General features: G+C 42.6%; 1 protein-coding gene across 10 annotated transcripts in view; it reads left to right on the top strand.

Moving 5' to 3' along the window:
• Window positions 1-4,613: 4,613 nt before the first annotated feature.
• Window positions 4,614-14,899, top strand: part of KLHL32 (kelch like family member 32) — a 261,971-nt gene continuing 251,685 nt past the window's right edge. For 7 of the 10 annotated variants that reach the window (XR_004300015.1, XM_032408205.1, XM_032408204.1 and 4 more), the window contains exon 1: window positions 4,615-5,050. The gene's annotated coding sequence lies outside the window, so the exon portion shown is untranslated. Of the gene's footprint in view, window positions 5,051-14,899 lie in introns of all 10 variants that reach the window. The other 3 variants (XM_032408210.1, XM_032408206.1, XM_032408211.1) reach the window with 1 other exon arrangement.

Raw genomic sequence — 14,899 nt, 5'->3', positions numbered from 1 at the left:
GGGGGAGTGGGAGAGGGAGAAGCAGGCTTCCCGCAAAGCAGGGAGCCCGACGCGGGGCTCAATCCCAGGACCCTGGGATCATGACCTGAGCCGAAGGCAGATGCTTAACAACTGAGCCACCTAGGCACCCCATCATCTACTAAATTGTTTTAATGGCCACTTGAAATCCTAATTGTTTGACTGTCTCCACATGATGGACTCTAGTTTTCCCTTCCCCTACCCCCATCCCTTTCCCTCTTTTCCTCTCTTTCTTTTGAATATTACTAAACTATCATGAGTACCCTTTCACATAACATTTTTGCACTTTCCTTGAGCTAACTGTTGGAGGAGGTCATGGAGAGGACATGACTGCTGGTTGACCGAAGAGCTGGACGCAGGCAATTAGAGGCCCCTCACCACCTCCTCTGTCCTTGGAAGGTACATTCAGCGCACCTTTCCCATAGTGCGAGCCACTGTAGGGATATAGTCTTGGATGGCACACATGACTGAACCCTGTTAAGGTCTCTATATATAAACTTTTAAGATTCTAGTAGGCAGGGGCAGAGATCTCCTTGTCCTGTGGCCACCAGAGACAAGCCTCTTACGTAAATTCCCTTGCTTAGTGAACCTGCCCCCTAGCAATTTGGAGTGCTCTGCCTCTTTTCTTTGGTCTCTCCTTGCCCTCCATGTACCAGGGCCAGTTTGTGAACCAACAGTAACCCTAGCATAGGGATGCCTGGTGGCTTAGTCCGTTAAGCGGCTGCCTTTGGCTCAGGTCATGATCCCAGAGTCCTGGGATTGAGTCCCGCATCGGGCTCCTTGCTCAGTGGGGAGCTTGCTTCTCCCTCTCCCTCTGCCTGCCGCTCCCCCTGCTTGTGCGCGCTCTCTCTCTCTCTGTCAAATAAATAAATAAAATCTTAAAAAAAAACAAAAAACCCTAGCATAAATTCCTGCAAGTGGAATTACTATACCAAGAGGTATGTGCATTTAAAAAAAAGTATAAATATTGACAAGTTGTCATCCAAAATGTTAGTATCCACTTGCATTCTCAAAAGTTATTTACCCAGATGCTCCCAAACACTAGGTATCATAATCTTCTTACATCTTTGCCAATCTGATACATGAAAAAAAATTTATTTTAAAATTTACCTTACTGTAATAATGACTGAGAATCCCTTTGCATTATGTTTGTACCTACTTAGTACTACAATTAAAATATTCTGTCTTGTGGGTAGGGACTATTTTCTATTCAGCACAGTAAATATTTACTAAGTGTCCATTATGTGCCTAGTTGCTTAGACTGAATTAGACTAAAAGCAACATAAACAACAATAGTGCTTGGCACCAGAGAATGTGGCAAAAAATACAAACCATCAAAATGTTAATGGTAAAAGACTTTCCCATGGTATAACTGGTTTTGAGTGATACTGGTTCCTGACGAATAGCATGAATTAGCTACAAAATGTACCCATAGGTAATTGAATAAATTGAGGTGTTAGCCAGAGTTATTTCATATTTTCTGCTTGAAAACTGGATAATATCAGCCCCAAGTAAAATTTGGTATTAGCCTAATTAATAACGATCTGTTCTGTCTGGAAGTGCGGGAATTAGAAATCTGGCCCAGTGACTCCTTAATGTCGTTACTGGTTTGTGACAGAAAACCATGAGTGTGGCATTAAGAATGACACTTACTTTCTCATTTGCTACGGGACAAGGCAGTTATAGCAGGTGTTTGTTCTGGAGTTAAACAAGGAGCTATGCCATAGCTCTCTTTTATGATGTAGTTTTAGGTAGAAATCTGAGCTGTCTAGAGACAGTTTCAACTCTGATCATCACGTATAGATTTTATAAAAGCTTGATAACACTAAATTTATGCTAGGCTTTCACATCTTGGTTCATGGGCAAGGTGATGAGAGATGGGGGGAGAGAAAGCTACAAAAACCTACCGTGTTCCAAAATGCTTCCTAAAGTGTGTTAAGGGGTAAGCTAAAAAAGTAAAAGTATTCTGTACTCAACCAAACTCTAGGATAGTTGTTAAAAAAAGTGAAAGAGGTTTCTTTACTGCAAGATGTCAGACTCTTTAGTACAACAATGTGACAGGGAGCCAGTTTTCAGTGTTACCCCAACTTATTTGACCGGGGCTCCCTATTTCCTCTGTGAATGTATGTTGCTTTCCAGCCACCGAGGGTCCATTTCTTGTCTTAAATCTGGTGGGGCCTTGATCAGGGGTCCCTCCCTACCCCAGCTACAATTCAGGACAACTGGAAGCTAGAATCTACCTTGGGAGTATCACAGAGCAATAGACTCGGGTGTACCCATTGCAGCAGTGGAAGACACGTGATCATGACATTTCTGCCCCAACATGATCTTCTTATCACAGCTTCTGTGCCCTTGGGAATTGCTCTGACTCCTGCAGGCTTCTGAGCCTGGTTGTATGGGCTGAGTGCCCATTGATTCTTAGAACTCCTGTTATCCTTCCATCAAATTCCTTTTTGCTTAAGTTGGTTGGAGTAGTTTTTTTGTCACTTTGCAGTCAAAGGACCCATACTTTATATTTTTCTTTCTTTAGCTTATCTCTCAAAATATCATTACATTGAAACAGGGACAATGCCTATTTATTGACAACTGAAAGCCTTACACCAATTACACTGCTTAACATATTCTGAGAGTTCAAAAAAAAAAAATTGTTGAACAAATGACTAGTATTTCAAAGAACAGATTTGGGGAAGCATTGTTTTAAGCTATTTTCTCTATGAGGAAAACGACCATATATAATGGTACTAAGCAGAGAAATAGTGCCTAAAATCTACTTGCTCTTCTAGTAACAGAGTATACCAGAATACACATTTGTGTTGGGTTCTGATGGTTGTCTAACAAACTATGGAGTCCCTTATTTTAGAGAAATAAAAGTTTTTTTTTTAATTAAAAAAAATCTATACTTTAAATCAACCTTAAGGAGTCCCTTAGGGAGAAAAATGCCCTCTCTGAGCTAGATATTTTACTCTACACTTAATATATATTTTCTTATTTAATTCCTCAATATCTGTCAGCCAGCAATTTTTATTGAGCCCCTAATATGTGACTGGCATTGTGCTAGTGGGTAGGACTACCTATGATGTGCAAGACAGACCCATCTTGGACAGTAAGAGACTCTCACACAGATGGTGAGTTGGTGGCGTAAAGACTTTTTTCCCTATGTAAATACAGTTATATTCTTTGTTCAATTTAATTATTTTTAATAAGTCCCTTTTGTTTATTCTAAACAAACAGATAATCTAATCAATATAGATGGGTTTAAAATTTTAAATGCATTCACTTTAGTGACCAATATTTTATGAATCTTAAAGAAGTGTTTATTTATTGACAGCACTGATAGTATTTCAGGTTTAAACATGATTTCCCATTTGATCTTCTGGTATAAAACCATACCCAATGAAAAATATCAAATTGCATATGAAAAATTCTAGAGAATAGTACTGCAACTAATGTTCGCAGTCAGTTGTCATTCTTCCAGGGCTGCTAGCTAAGTAGGTCCCCAGAGTCCTAAAGTCCAAATATCAACACCATGGGAATGAAGGACTGGAATCCAGAGAGTCAGGCCCCAAAGGGTGGGGGGAGCAAACAGTTCCACAAAACCTGTGGGTCTGAACGTGAAAAAACTGCTGAGCCATTGACTTGAGACTAACAAATATTAAGGACATCTCAAAGTAGATCAAGGCGCTGTTCCTAGCCCAAGTGTAGAAGAACACAAACTTGCAAGAGACAGGACTTAACATTCTGTGAAATTCTATCTTTGTAGTAGTTTAAACCCTGAACTTCTACAAAATACAGTTTACCCCAATTTAGAGTTTCGTTCTTCTTTTACTTGATGGCTTAACTCTACATCGGACAAAGATTTTCAATGCAAAAGTGGAATATGGAATCTTTTTACCTATTAGAATTATCCACTTTGCTTAACTGTGTATTGTAAGCATGTTTTACACAGGAATGACATCAATGACCCCCAACTGGCACAAGAGTGGGTCAGGCCCTGGAATTTAACGGAGGTGTTCTGGGCTGTGGTCTGTTAGCTGTGTTAATGCTGAATTAGCTGTCACCAAATACCCCTCCTTATTTCTTAGGTTCACGGCTTCCCTCCAACCTCAGAGTTACCGTGAAATCACACTCATCACTACCATAAAGACGAAAAGGGGCGGCTAAGAATGGGGGCAATGTGAACTTGACAAGTCAGTAGGGTCAGGGTCACGGAAGGAGAGGGACAGTGCTCGTGGTCACAGTGTCGGTTCCCACAGGTTGCTCCCCAGCCCTGGGAAGAGAGCCTAGGAGCACGCAAGTTGGGTTTCCGGGTCTCGCCCGTCGCAGGCGGGGGCGCAGCCCTGGCGCCACGCTGTGCTTGCGACCCAGCAGCCCACAGCGCAGGTGCCAAAGAGCACGAAGGGGGGCTGCGCGGAGGAGGGGGACTTCCGGGGAGAGCGGGCGCGCGCGCTGGCTCGCCGTCGGGAGCGGGGCGGAGGGGGTGGGGGATGGAAAGCGCAGCGTGCGCGCCTCCCCGGTGGCGGGTGTGGGGGGAGGGGAGCGTGCGCGCGGTCTCGCCGACGGAGGGGGAGGGGGCGGGCGTGCGCGCGGGCTCGCCGGAGGCGGGAGGGGGCGGAGCCGCTTCACGGTCTGAGCCCGCCCCAGGGTCCGCCAAGGTGCGTCTCCTGGCAGCTGGGGCCGCCTGGGGCAGAGTGAACGAGGACGCGCCACCTGCCCTGCTGGCTGCTGCTTTTTATTTACTAGCAAACACTGTTTCCCCGCGGGAGAGGCGGGGAGCGCGCGGGCACACACATACACACACACACACTGACAAACGCGCGCGCGCGCACACACACACACACACACACACAGACATACATGCTAGCGATCTTGTCTTCACAACTGCATCCCCAAACCGACAGTGCGAAGCTACTGCGGTTTCTCTTAACCTCAGCATCGTGGGGAGAAGCAGAGCCGTTGTGCATCAGGGAGCGCCCGGTGCCTGCGCTGCCGCCTCGGGTACATACGTAACCCAGCAGACCGCTCACCCCATCGGGTAAGCCAGTCTCTCCTTGTAACCTGTTCGGGGTAGGTGCCTGCGGACCGGAGGGAGGGGGTGGGAGGCTGCTGGTGCGCCATTGGGGGCGAGACCGGAGTTGAAATTTCAGGGGTATGCAGCCGGTGCAGCTCGACCAGCGTCGTCTAGCGGGAGCAATTACTACTCCTGTTACTTATTCTACCAACCCTGGAGTTGCTCCCCCGCCTTCTCCCCTTCCCCCAGCCGGAGATGTACTGTGCTCCTTGGTTGCCAAGGAGACTTGCTTAAACATCAGCCTTGGGACATTTATTGAAATAACTGGCTTTTTAAAATGCTGCTGTTATTTATTTTGATTTTTAAAAATAAAATACACACTGAGGACCATGTGGTAATTTGGCAATCGTTAATACGTATTCTGAGCATGGTTTCATTCAACTTCAAGAAAAGGGGTAATGCACTTGATGGTATGCTTTAAAACGGATTCGTCAGATGAATTTTTCAACAGATTGTGTCTTGAATCATAAATTACTCCCATTTTGGTGATCTTGTAAAGAACAATGAGTCCAGTGAAAATCCCTTTTTCCCTCTATTTCCACATTATATCTTGCAGTTCACTCAGGCGTGATTATCTTAACACGAAAAGTGAAAGAGGAATTAATTGTGGTTCCCCACACAAGGATGATCTGTTATAAATTGACCAGAACAGGAATACCTCAGTGAATTCCTAATGTAAGGAGATAGCACTCATGACAAAAATCATTGCTAACATTTCTATGTCCACTGCATCATTTAAGTGCAGTTTTCTGCACCTCTGCCCATTTCTAAGAAGATTCTGTTTTCTTTCAGGTCCCTCAGTGTTTTATTTTTTTACATATATGTTTATATGTTGATAGGTAGAGATGTAGAAATTGTGCTGTGGCTTATTACTTCGGATTCTAAGGTTTTGGAGCTTATATTGAAATGTTGAAAGGAAGGAGGCACAGAGAAAGCTTTACAGGTTCTTTTGGATTTTTGTTTGTTTGTTTGTTTGTTTCTGTTGGGTTGGATCCTTTACTGGAGCACTGGGTGAGGCCCAAGGAAGAGGTCATTACTCATTACCTCCCAGGTACCCCTAATGACTGGGCTGTCAGTTTTACTATGAGGCCTCAGGTGCCTGGTGGGTGAACTGAAAACAGCACTTGAGCGGATCAGCTATCCAATTTCTTACCTTCATTAGGAACAGAAATGACCTAGTAAAGATCCACTGACATTCAACAGTTCATTTTCTTTTCCTTTGATATTTGTTCATCTTTTTACCTCTTATTAAATGAGGCAAGGAAATATATCAAATTCTTTTCATTTAGATTTTAAACTGTGCCATACAGAGTGTAGTAATATAAAGAGCAAGGAAACTAGTAATAGCTGAGGCAGGTAGAGGCATTTATGCAACTGACGGGGCTGGGAAATGAATAAAGATGACAAATATTTTATATTACAATTTACAGAGTACTTTTCCTATGCTTCTTTTTTTTTTTTATTCCCCACAACAACCTTGTGAGGTCAAGGAATTATCTTCAGTTTAAAGCTGAGGGACCCAAGACTCAGAGCTTGTGGAAGGTCACGGAGCTAGTGAATGGGGAAGCCCTTTTTGGATCCAAGTTCTTTGCCTTTAAAAAAAATCCTGTGTCTGTCTGTTTTTTTTATTTATTTATTTATCTATTTTTTAAAGATTTTATTTATTTATTTGACAGAGAGAGAGAGAGCACATGTAGGCAGAGAGGCAGGCAGAGGGAGAGGGAGAAGCAGGCTCTCCACTGAGCAGGGAGCCCGACGTGGGGCTCGATCCCAGGACTCTGGGATCATGACCTGAGCCGAAGGCAGCCACTTAACCGACTGAGCCACCCAGGCGCCCCATCCTGTGTCTGTCTTTCCAATGCACAGGTAAGATAAGGAGTGCAGCAGGCCCAGTGGGGGCCATGTGGGAAAGAGGTTGTGGATTGTGGCCTTTGGAACATACAAACCACTATAAAAAGGGCAGTTCCAGTTCTACTATAGCTGACTGTTGTCACCCCGGCTCTAAAACATTCTAGTTTTTCAAGGGAAACAGAAGCTTACATATTTTTATGTGAAGTGCCCTTAATTTTATAAACTATAAGGACCACATTAAAAGTGTATTTAGGCCACATAAGGCCGGTGGCCTACCAGTTGCAATCCATAGTTACTGAGTTCTCATTCAATTCTTAACTATTTTTCTCTTACATCCATCAGATACATCCATCATTATATGAGTGATTAGGAGTTTTCTGGTTTTGATATCAAAATCTAAAAAATGTGCCATATCCCTTTTTCAATAGACAGGTCCAAGTTTGTTTTTTAGGGTTCCTAGGCCTCTCTCTTATACCTCAGAGAAAATAAAAGAACATGAAGTACCCCAAAAGAGGAATTTTTTAGTCTAGTGAAACAAAAGCCTTTATAGCTTAAAAGTTCTTATGTTCCTCGCTTATTTTTTTTTTCCAGGCGTATACTATAAACGATAGAAAAAGTAGATTGAGTACGTGACATTGTAGGAAGAGGTAGAATAAAAAGTTAGTCAGAAAAAGGAGCATCTGAGCCTTTCAATGAAAACTTCTCATTAAGGTTTTAGGTAATTAGCTAAAACCCACCATAGAATACTGCAATATTCCAAAGGAACGAAAACATGAATGGGAACCCCCAAAGGATATTCACTTCTAGGACTCTGACATAGAGAATGCTGTTTACTCCTTCAATAACAGCATCTTATAATGAAGCATAAACCTTTTGAGAAGCTGCCACCTTCTCATGTTTCTACTAACACTACAGAGATGTCAGTGAACTTCACTGAAGAGGACCTGGTGGGGTCACAAAGGAGTTATTTATGTCATTTCTTTTGTGGATCCAAAAAGGTGTAGTTTAAAAATAAAAGAAGCCAAGATTTGCACAGTGGCCTCTAATCGTTCTCTTATTTTAAAATCCCCCTCTAGAAGGATGCTTTAATAGTGAATAAATGCATTTCAGTTTTCAGCTCATGGAAATATGTTGCATCTCTAATAAAGCGCTATGCAGATGTTAGTTGATACTAATGTGACAAAGTTCTGGCTTGGTGCTCTAGAAGGTAACAGCTCTGCCTTCAAGGATTCGGAGCAAACACGCTACTGCTTCAGGCAGCTTCCATTTTTCCAGCCCCTTCTATGTTTTCCCAATATGGAAAACTACTTTCTAAATTGTCTTCCTGACGTCCCTACACAGTAGGTATCTTGTTTCCATTGTATAGATAGAGAACCTGAGACTGTGTGAAGTTAAACCAGACCCATGAAAGACAACTTTAAACCTCAGCAGCTCTCCTCACTTCCCACCTCTCCTTCTCTGCTGATTACCTAATGGACGTTATAGACATGTACATAACTGTGCTTTTGAGGCAGTTGTGTGTTAAATGCTGTAATAGTGATACCAGATGCCATAGAAACACTGACACAGGGAAAAATTAAAAGTGTGCTGATTGTGGAGATCAGATTATTCCTGTGTAGGAGGAGGATTAGTGCTGGACCCTGACGGCCCGGTTTGATTCTAGTAAATGAAGATCCCTTCAGCTATGGAAAGAGGGTAGGCTCTGTGAGACAGTCAGTTGGAAATGTGAATAGAGAGGATCATGCTCGTGATGTCTGATATTGCTGAGCGTATCATTGTTGCTGAAGGGATGACACAAGCTGTGGTAAGAAATATGGTGTCCAAGATGGAGTGCATCAAGAACACAGAAGTAGGGGTGTGTGGCAGGAAGTAGAGCGAGAGGGGATTTGTAGACATAGAGGAGAATCTGGAGATAGGACTGATTCTTCTGAAAGACTGATGTAAGGGCGAGGGATGAACAAAGTATTATGTTCTCTCTACAGAGTCTGGTACACAGTAAATACCCATGAACTATTATGGTATGTCTGTATTCTTAACATCCAACATCTGGCACATGGTTTCCTCTCATGATACCACTTTTCTGTGGAAGGAAAGTGTACGTAGATATTTTACATGAATTCAGTTGGAGTGGACAAATATCTGGATTTTCAAGAACGGGCGAGAGATTGTGCAAATTAGATGAGAAGAGAAGAACATGTCAGTGTAGACTTTTTCTTTTAGTAGGGCCGTACACTTAGAGGTTAGGGAGGCTCTGGCAGATGCAGATTTTGATTTTGGATATACCTCTGATGAAGTCTCATCTGTGGGACAAGTGAGGAGAAATGTAAGCTGCTTGTTAGCTATTTGAAAATATATACTCATACCCAGAGTGACCAATAAATGTACTCTGCTCTTCATCTTGTTCGGGTCAGTATTTTTGTTACCTGAATGGAGATATGAAAAAAATGTGACAACCAAGCAGAAGTCAGATTTGTTGTTGTTTTTTTTAAGAGTTTATTTATTTATTTGACAGAGAGAGAGCAAGAGAGCATGAGCAAGAGAGCACAAGCAAGGGGCAGAGGGGAGGGACAAGCAGACTCTCCGATGAGCAGGGAGCCCGATGTGATGTGGGGACCCTGGGATCATGACCTGAGCCGAAGGCAGATGCTTAACCGATTAAGCCACCCAGGTGCCCCCCGATTTGGTTTTAGGTACTAGAGTGGCAGGGAGTGAGTAGGAGAGCTACCTGTTAGAATAGTGGGCACAAGGTAACGGGATGAAATGAAACAAACATGTCATAGTTAGCTAGAGTCTAGCACTGAAGACATTTGGCATGAGAGGAGTTTGCTTTAAAGTTGGGGGGATTTTAACTCCCATCAAGTACGATATATGCCAGTATGATGATTTGCTTTTCACGGATCTATGTGGCAAGTAATGGAAAATATTCTGAACAAATGATGTGAGGAGTCTGTCTTTCTACCCTTGCTTTTTGGTGACAGTGACGATAGACCAGTGGAGACAGTCTCTGTGCTAGGTAGTAGCTTACTCCCCTTTCCTTGTCCTTATATACCGGTTCACATTATTTCAGAATGTCTTTCAGTGTGGAGAGTAGAACTTGTGAATTTATCCTAGAACATCTTATTTTCCTTCTTACTGGGACTTAATAGATGGGATTTATTTTGTTCACCTTTCCCTGGTCCTGTTGTATCTAAGCGGGTTGTTCATTCCCATTTCCTTCTCGCTGAGATCTTTCCTAAGCTGAGGAAGCACCGAACTTAACTGCATATTTTTTTTTTTTGTTCTTGCCTTGTTTCACACGCACACTGCAGTACATTAATGCATTGAATTTAATTCGATTTAGACATACGACATTATAAATTTTGGATTAGAAAGACCTGTATATAAAAACGGTTTTTGCAAACTTAATTTGGAGTCATATTAGTTCCGCTTATGGCAAAAACACAGAAAGCTGTAAGTTTGTCTAAATTAGTTTTGCAAGGTTGAAATTACTGATCCGATAAGATGATTTTTAAATGAAGAAGGAAAATCTTTGGCAGTTTTCATAGGCTCTTGACTTTTTCTACATGTTTATTTGAGGCATAATATATTCCTCATTTCATGCCAGATGAATCAGTTCCAGCTACTTAGAAACAGGGCTCCCCCGCCCCCCCCACAACCGGTTTGGCATACAGGATATTGATCGAATAAGTAGTCCCATTCTGGCTGATTGCTTCAGTGGGAACACGTTCAGTACTAATGGGACAGAAGCCAAGAGCAGTGGAGGAGGCATTTTGCAATTTTTTATGACATAAGTTCTGGTACTTCATTTTAAATCATTACTTAGAAGCCTTATTATTTATGAGTTTAGTTCTTCAATTGTATGTGCAAGGTAGCATGGCACAGCCCATAGAACCTGAACCTTGGGGCCTGGATTTGATACTAAATCTGACACTTCCTGGCTCTGTTATCTACAGTCTGGCTACATATCCCCTCTGGGTCCTGTTTTCCTCATCTCTAAAATGGGAATTCTATTACCTAGACTCTAGGGCTATTCTGAGATTAAATAAAATATGCCTAAGAAACACCTAGCACAGTGCCTGGTGCAAAATAAAATTTGGGTACTTACTAATTTTTTCCCTTTGCCTCTCCTTACAGCCCTACCTTTGCCTTCCTCAACATGAGGGTAGGATACACTTAAATTTCATGTACCATATAAAATGTCTTAATGTGGTCTGCCAGCCTTAGAGAGGAGCTAGCCTCTTAGTATAATGGAGTTCTGAGTGAGTGGTGGGCTGCTTGGGTGGGCCTTCAGGGACATGTATCTTGGTGTCTTTCCTCCCTGGCAAGCTACCTCCCCCTCTTTTCTACAGGCCCTTGAGGCCCAGCCTGGCCACAGGAAAAAGGAGGGAGCGTCCATTTCCTCCTGCCTAAGCAGCTCACAGGGCTCTATAAGGCTCTCCTCAGGGGTCCCCATCTGTAAGCAGCTCAGAAGCACCCCTTGTGTTCCCTATGGAATTAGTAATAGCAGCACCCAGTACTTGGCCGGCACAGACTGCCTAGCCTTTCTGTGAGGTCAAGGTCTATTTGCCTACATTTTTCTGGACAACTAGGGGTTTCCCTTCATGAAGAATTATGTAAATTTTATGAAAAGGTCAAGAGCTCACCAGGCTCAAAGAAAAAACTCCTCAAATTCTCTTTCAAGTCAGATAGGATTAAAGGCTTCCCGAAGAGAATACTTTCCAGTTAAGTCTGTTTTTTTTTTCTTTGTTCTCTGCACCACTATCTGCCCTTCCTCCACCCCCACCAAGTAACAACTCATCCTCACAAGAGGTGGAGTAATTTTTCTACTTTTTTGATATCATCTAGTTCTCTGACTATCTAGGAGTCCAGATGAGGTCAGCGTGTCTTGACTTTTTTCAAGGTCACCCCCCTGTAGCTTGTGGACTAGGGGTAATCCAGGCAGTGGTGGGGCCTGCAAGCCGTCCACTGCACTGGTGACTTTTGTAGTAGTGTTGACAAAAAACTGTAATTATAGGAAGGTAACCCAAACAGTAAATTTTAGGAATCCATATACTAAGCTAAATTTTGTTTTTATCGTATAATCAATCACAAAGCACCTCCTTCCAGAAAAGGCTATTCCGTGTGCTACCTGCACGCTGGTGCATATGTACATATGTGCTTATTTTGGTGTTTCTTTAAATGTGTTGCAATTGAACAATTCAGCTGTATTTTTAGTCGTTGGTGAGTACTATTAGTTTGTAGACCTAAAATTAAAAAAGGCTTAGGGAATTGTTTAATGCTAAATTTGTGATCGTTTGTCAAAGACAGAATATCCTTTACCTGTTTCTTTTATGTCTATGCATCCAGAAGAGGATATATCAAAATTAAATTCAAAAAAGGTTTGATGTGTAGTGGGTATTAGTTAAAGGGAAGTGTGGATTCTACAATGAAAAATACAGTAGCCAAGATGGTACCAGTGCTAGCAAAGTTACAAAATCACCTTACTATGAAAAAAATGTCTACTTAAAATATGAAGATATTCTCGACCACTCCCCAAGTGATAGCTATGGTTATTATTTTGGAAATTTGGGTTCAGAATTGAGGTAGATATCTGAATGAAAGAGATTTATTTTGGTAGCGTCTCTTTGTGACTTGCTTCCTCATCTACTCTGTTTGACACTCCCCGAAAGGAGACATTTTTTTTAACGCTGTCACTACGATAGACAGTCGTGTAGATATAATCCAGGAACCCTTCGGCTTCGAAGATTCACTAGTCTTTCCCAGACTGATGTCCAGGAGCTGATATGGCTGATTGGTTTTTTTGAGAATTCCAAGCCTCAAGAAATAGGGAATGAAGGTTTTGGTTCTTTCTTCTATGAAAACGTTAATTACCTGGGGCACCTGAGTGGCTCAGTCGTTAAGCGTCTGCCTTCAGCTCAGGTCATGATCCCAGGGTCCTGGGATCGAGCCCCGCATCGGGCTCCCTGCTCGGCGGGAAGCCTGCTCCTCCCTCTCCCACTCCCCCTGCTTGTGTTCCCTCTCTTGCTGTGTCTCTCTCTCTCTGTCAAATAAATAAAAATAAAATCTTTAAAAAAAAGAAAAAGAAAACGTTAATTACCTACAATCTGATTTAATTTGGGACCAGCTTATCTTCTTCAGCTTTGGGTCAAAGCTAATTATCATTTCTTGAAGGTATTTAATATCACCTATAGATAGGGCTTCCTAATTGATCAAATGTCATTTGAGAAACCCATGCACAGCCCTTAAGCCTTTCTACACAACATTTAATTAGGCTTTTTACTGAAATCCTAATTTGTGAATCTTAGTGTCATCTGTAGGGTTTTATGACAAATTCCCCTTCTCTGACCTTGTAATCTTATACAAAGTTGTCCATTTTTGATTTCTATCAGTGTTGCTCACCAGAAGTCCACAGTGAATTTATTATTGCCACATTGTATTGTTTTATTTTTATTTTTTATTTTTTTTAAAGATTTTATTTATTTATTTATTTGAGAGAGAGAGAGAGAGAGAGAGAAACAGCATGAGAGGGGATAGGGTCAGAGGGAGAAGCAGGCTTCCCGCTGAGCCGGGAGCCCGATGTGGGACTCGATCCCAGGACTCTGGGATCATGACCTGAGCCGAAGGCAGTCGCTTAACCAACTAAGCCACCCAGGCGCCCCATTGTATTGTTTTAAAAGGGAATGTTAATATATATGATGTATGTAACTGTCAATGGGTTTGCAGATGTGGGTGAAATTCTGTGGCCAGCACATTCTCTCCTGGGGCTAACGGTTTGGTGAGCATGGAACTGGGACAGGAGGTGTTAGTTATATGGTGTAACTATGTGGCACCAACAGCCCTACATATTGTCTGTGAAATTGAGGATATACTTTACCTCTGGGTAAAGGGCCTAATGGGGCATAAAATTCCCAGACCCTCTAACTATGTGCCTTGATTACTGAATTTTTCTTTTTCGTCACTGTATTATTAGAGTTCTTCTGCTTCCTCTATATTGACCTCTTTTTTAAAAACCCATCTGGTGATGGTTTCAGGATTTTATTGCCATCATTCTTTGTTCGTGTTGTGAGTGTGCAGAGCCTCAGTCAGCAGCTACGGATATACTGTTCCCCTTTTGACTAAGAGACAGAAGAAAGGACGTAAGAGGACCTTGTGCATCACGGTATCAAGGGAGACCACCTCATGGGTTGGATGCACTGTTAACCCAGGTATTTAGGAAGCTTGGGCTCACTGACGCCAGCGCTTTTCTTAGGTTCAGGAGTCTCTCCTTACCTGGAGCCTCACAGTTGACCTGAGGGATGGGTGTGTACTGAGAATTTCAGGAGAGGGTCACCCACCAGTATCTCCGCCAGGAAAGAGGATCGTCTCATAGGAGCTAGCCACATTTCCCTCCCGGCCAACTTCCAGGCCTCCTAATGGCAGTGCCAGAGTTGATAAAGCCTTTGCAAGGCTCTTGTCACAGAGCAGAACTGCAGATCCCTCACTGGTAGCATTTCTGTGGAGTAAGGTGATGCTTGGGGTGAGCAAAATGATGTGAACTGGGAGGGCAAGGGCACTCAGAGTCCGGTTCCTTGAGTTTTCTGTTCCGCGGGGGGAGCTTGATTTCAGAAGTCGGTGTCTCCATCTGTGAAAACTGGGGATAACATTAAGAATCACGAGGACACAAGAAGATATATTTCTAAGATGCTCTGTTTATGTTAGAAATGCTCTGTTAGTGCTTTTGAGTGGCCATTCTGGAACCTTGCTTTAGAAAATCGTGCATTCTGGGATCTTGCTTTAAAATATTGTATATTATCACTGTTCTACAAGTAAGTCTAGCCCAGAGGTTTGCAACGAGGCCAAATTTCAGAATGACCTGGAATTGTTTTAAAAATGTAGATTCCTGGAGCCTTTGTGTTTATCGTGTTTGAATCTGCATTGGTGCTGAGCCACTGAATATTCAGCTTTGCCTGAGTGATTCTCAAG

The sequence above is a fragment of the Phoca vitulina genome, unplaced genomic scaffold (genome assembly GCF_004348235.1).
Source record: "Phoca vitulina isolate PV1807 unplaced genomic scaffold, GSC_HSeal_1.0 scaffold9, whole genome shotgun sequence".
Lineage (NCBI taxonomy): Eukaryota > Metazoa > Chordata > Mammalia > Carnivora > Phocidae > Phoca > Phoca vitulina.
Note: the sequence above shows the minus strand (reverse complement) of the source record. Positions and strands in the feature narration are given on the sequence as shown.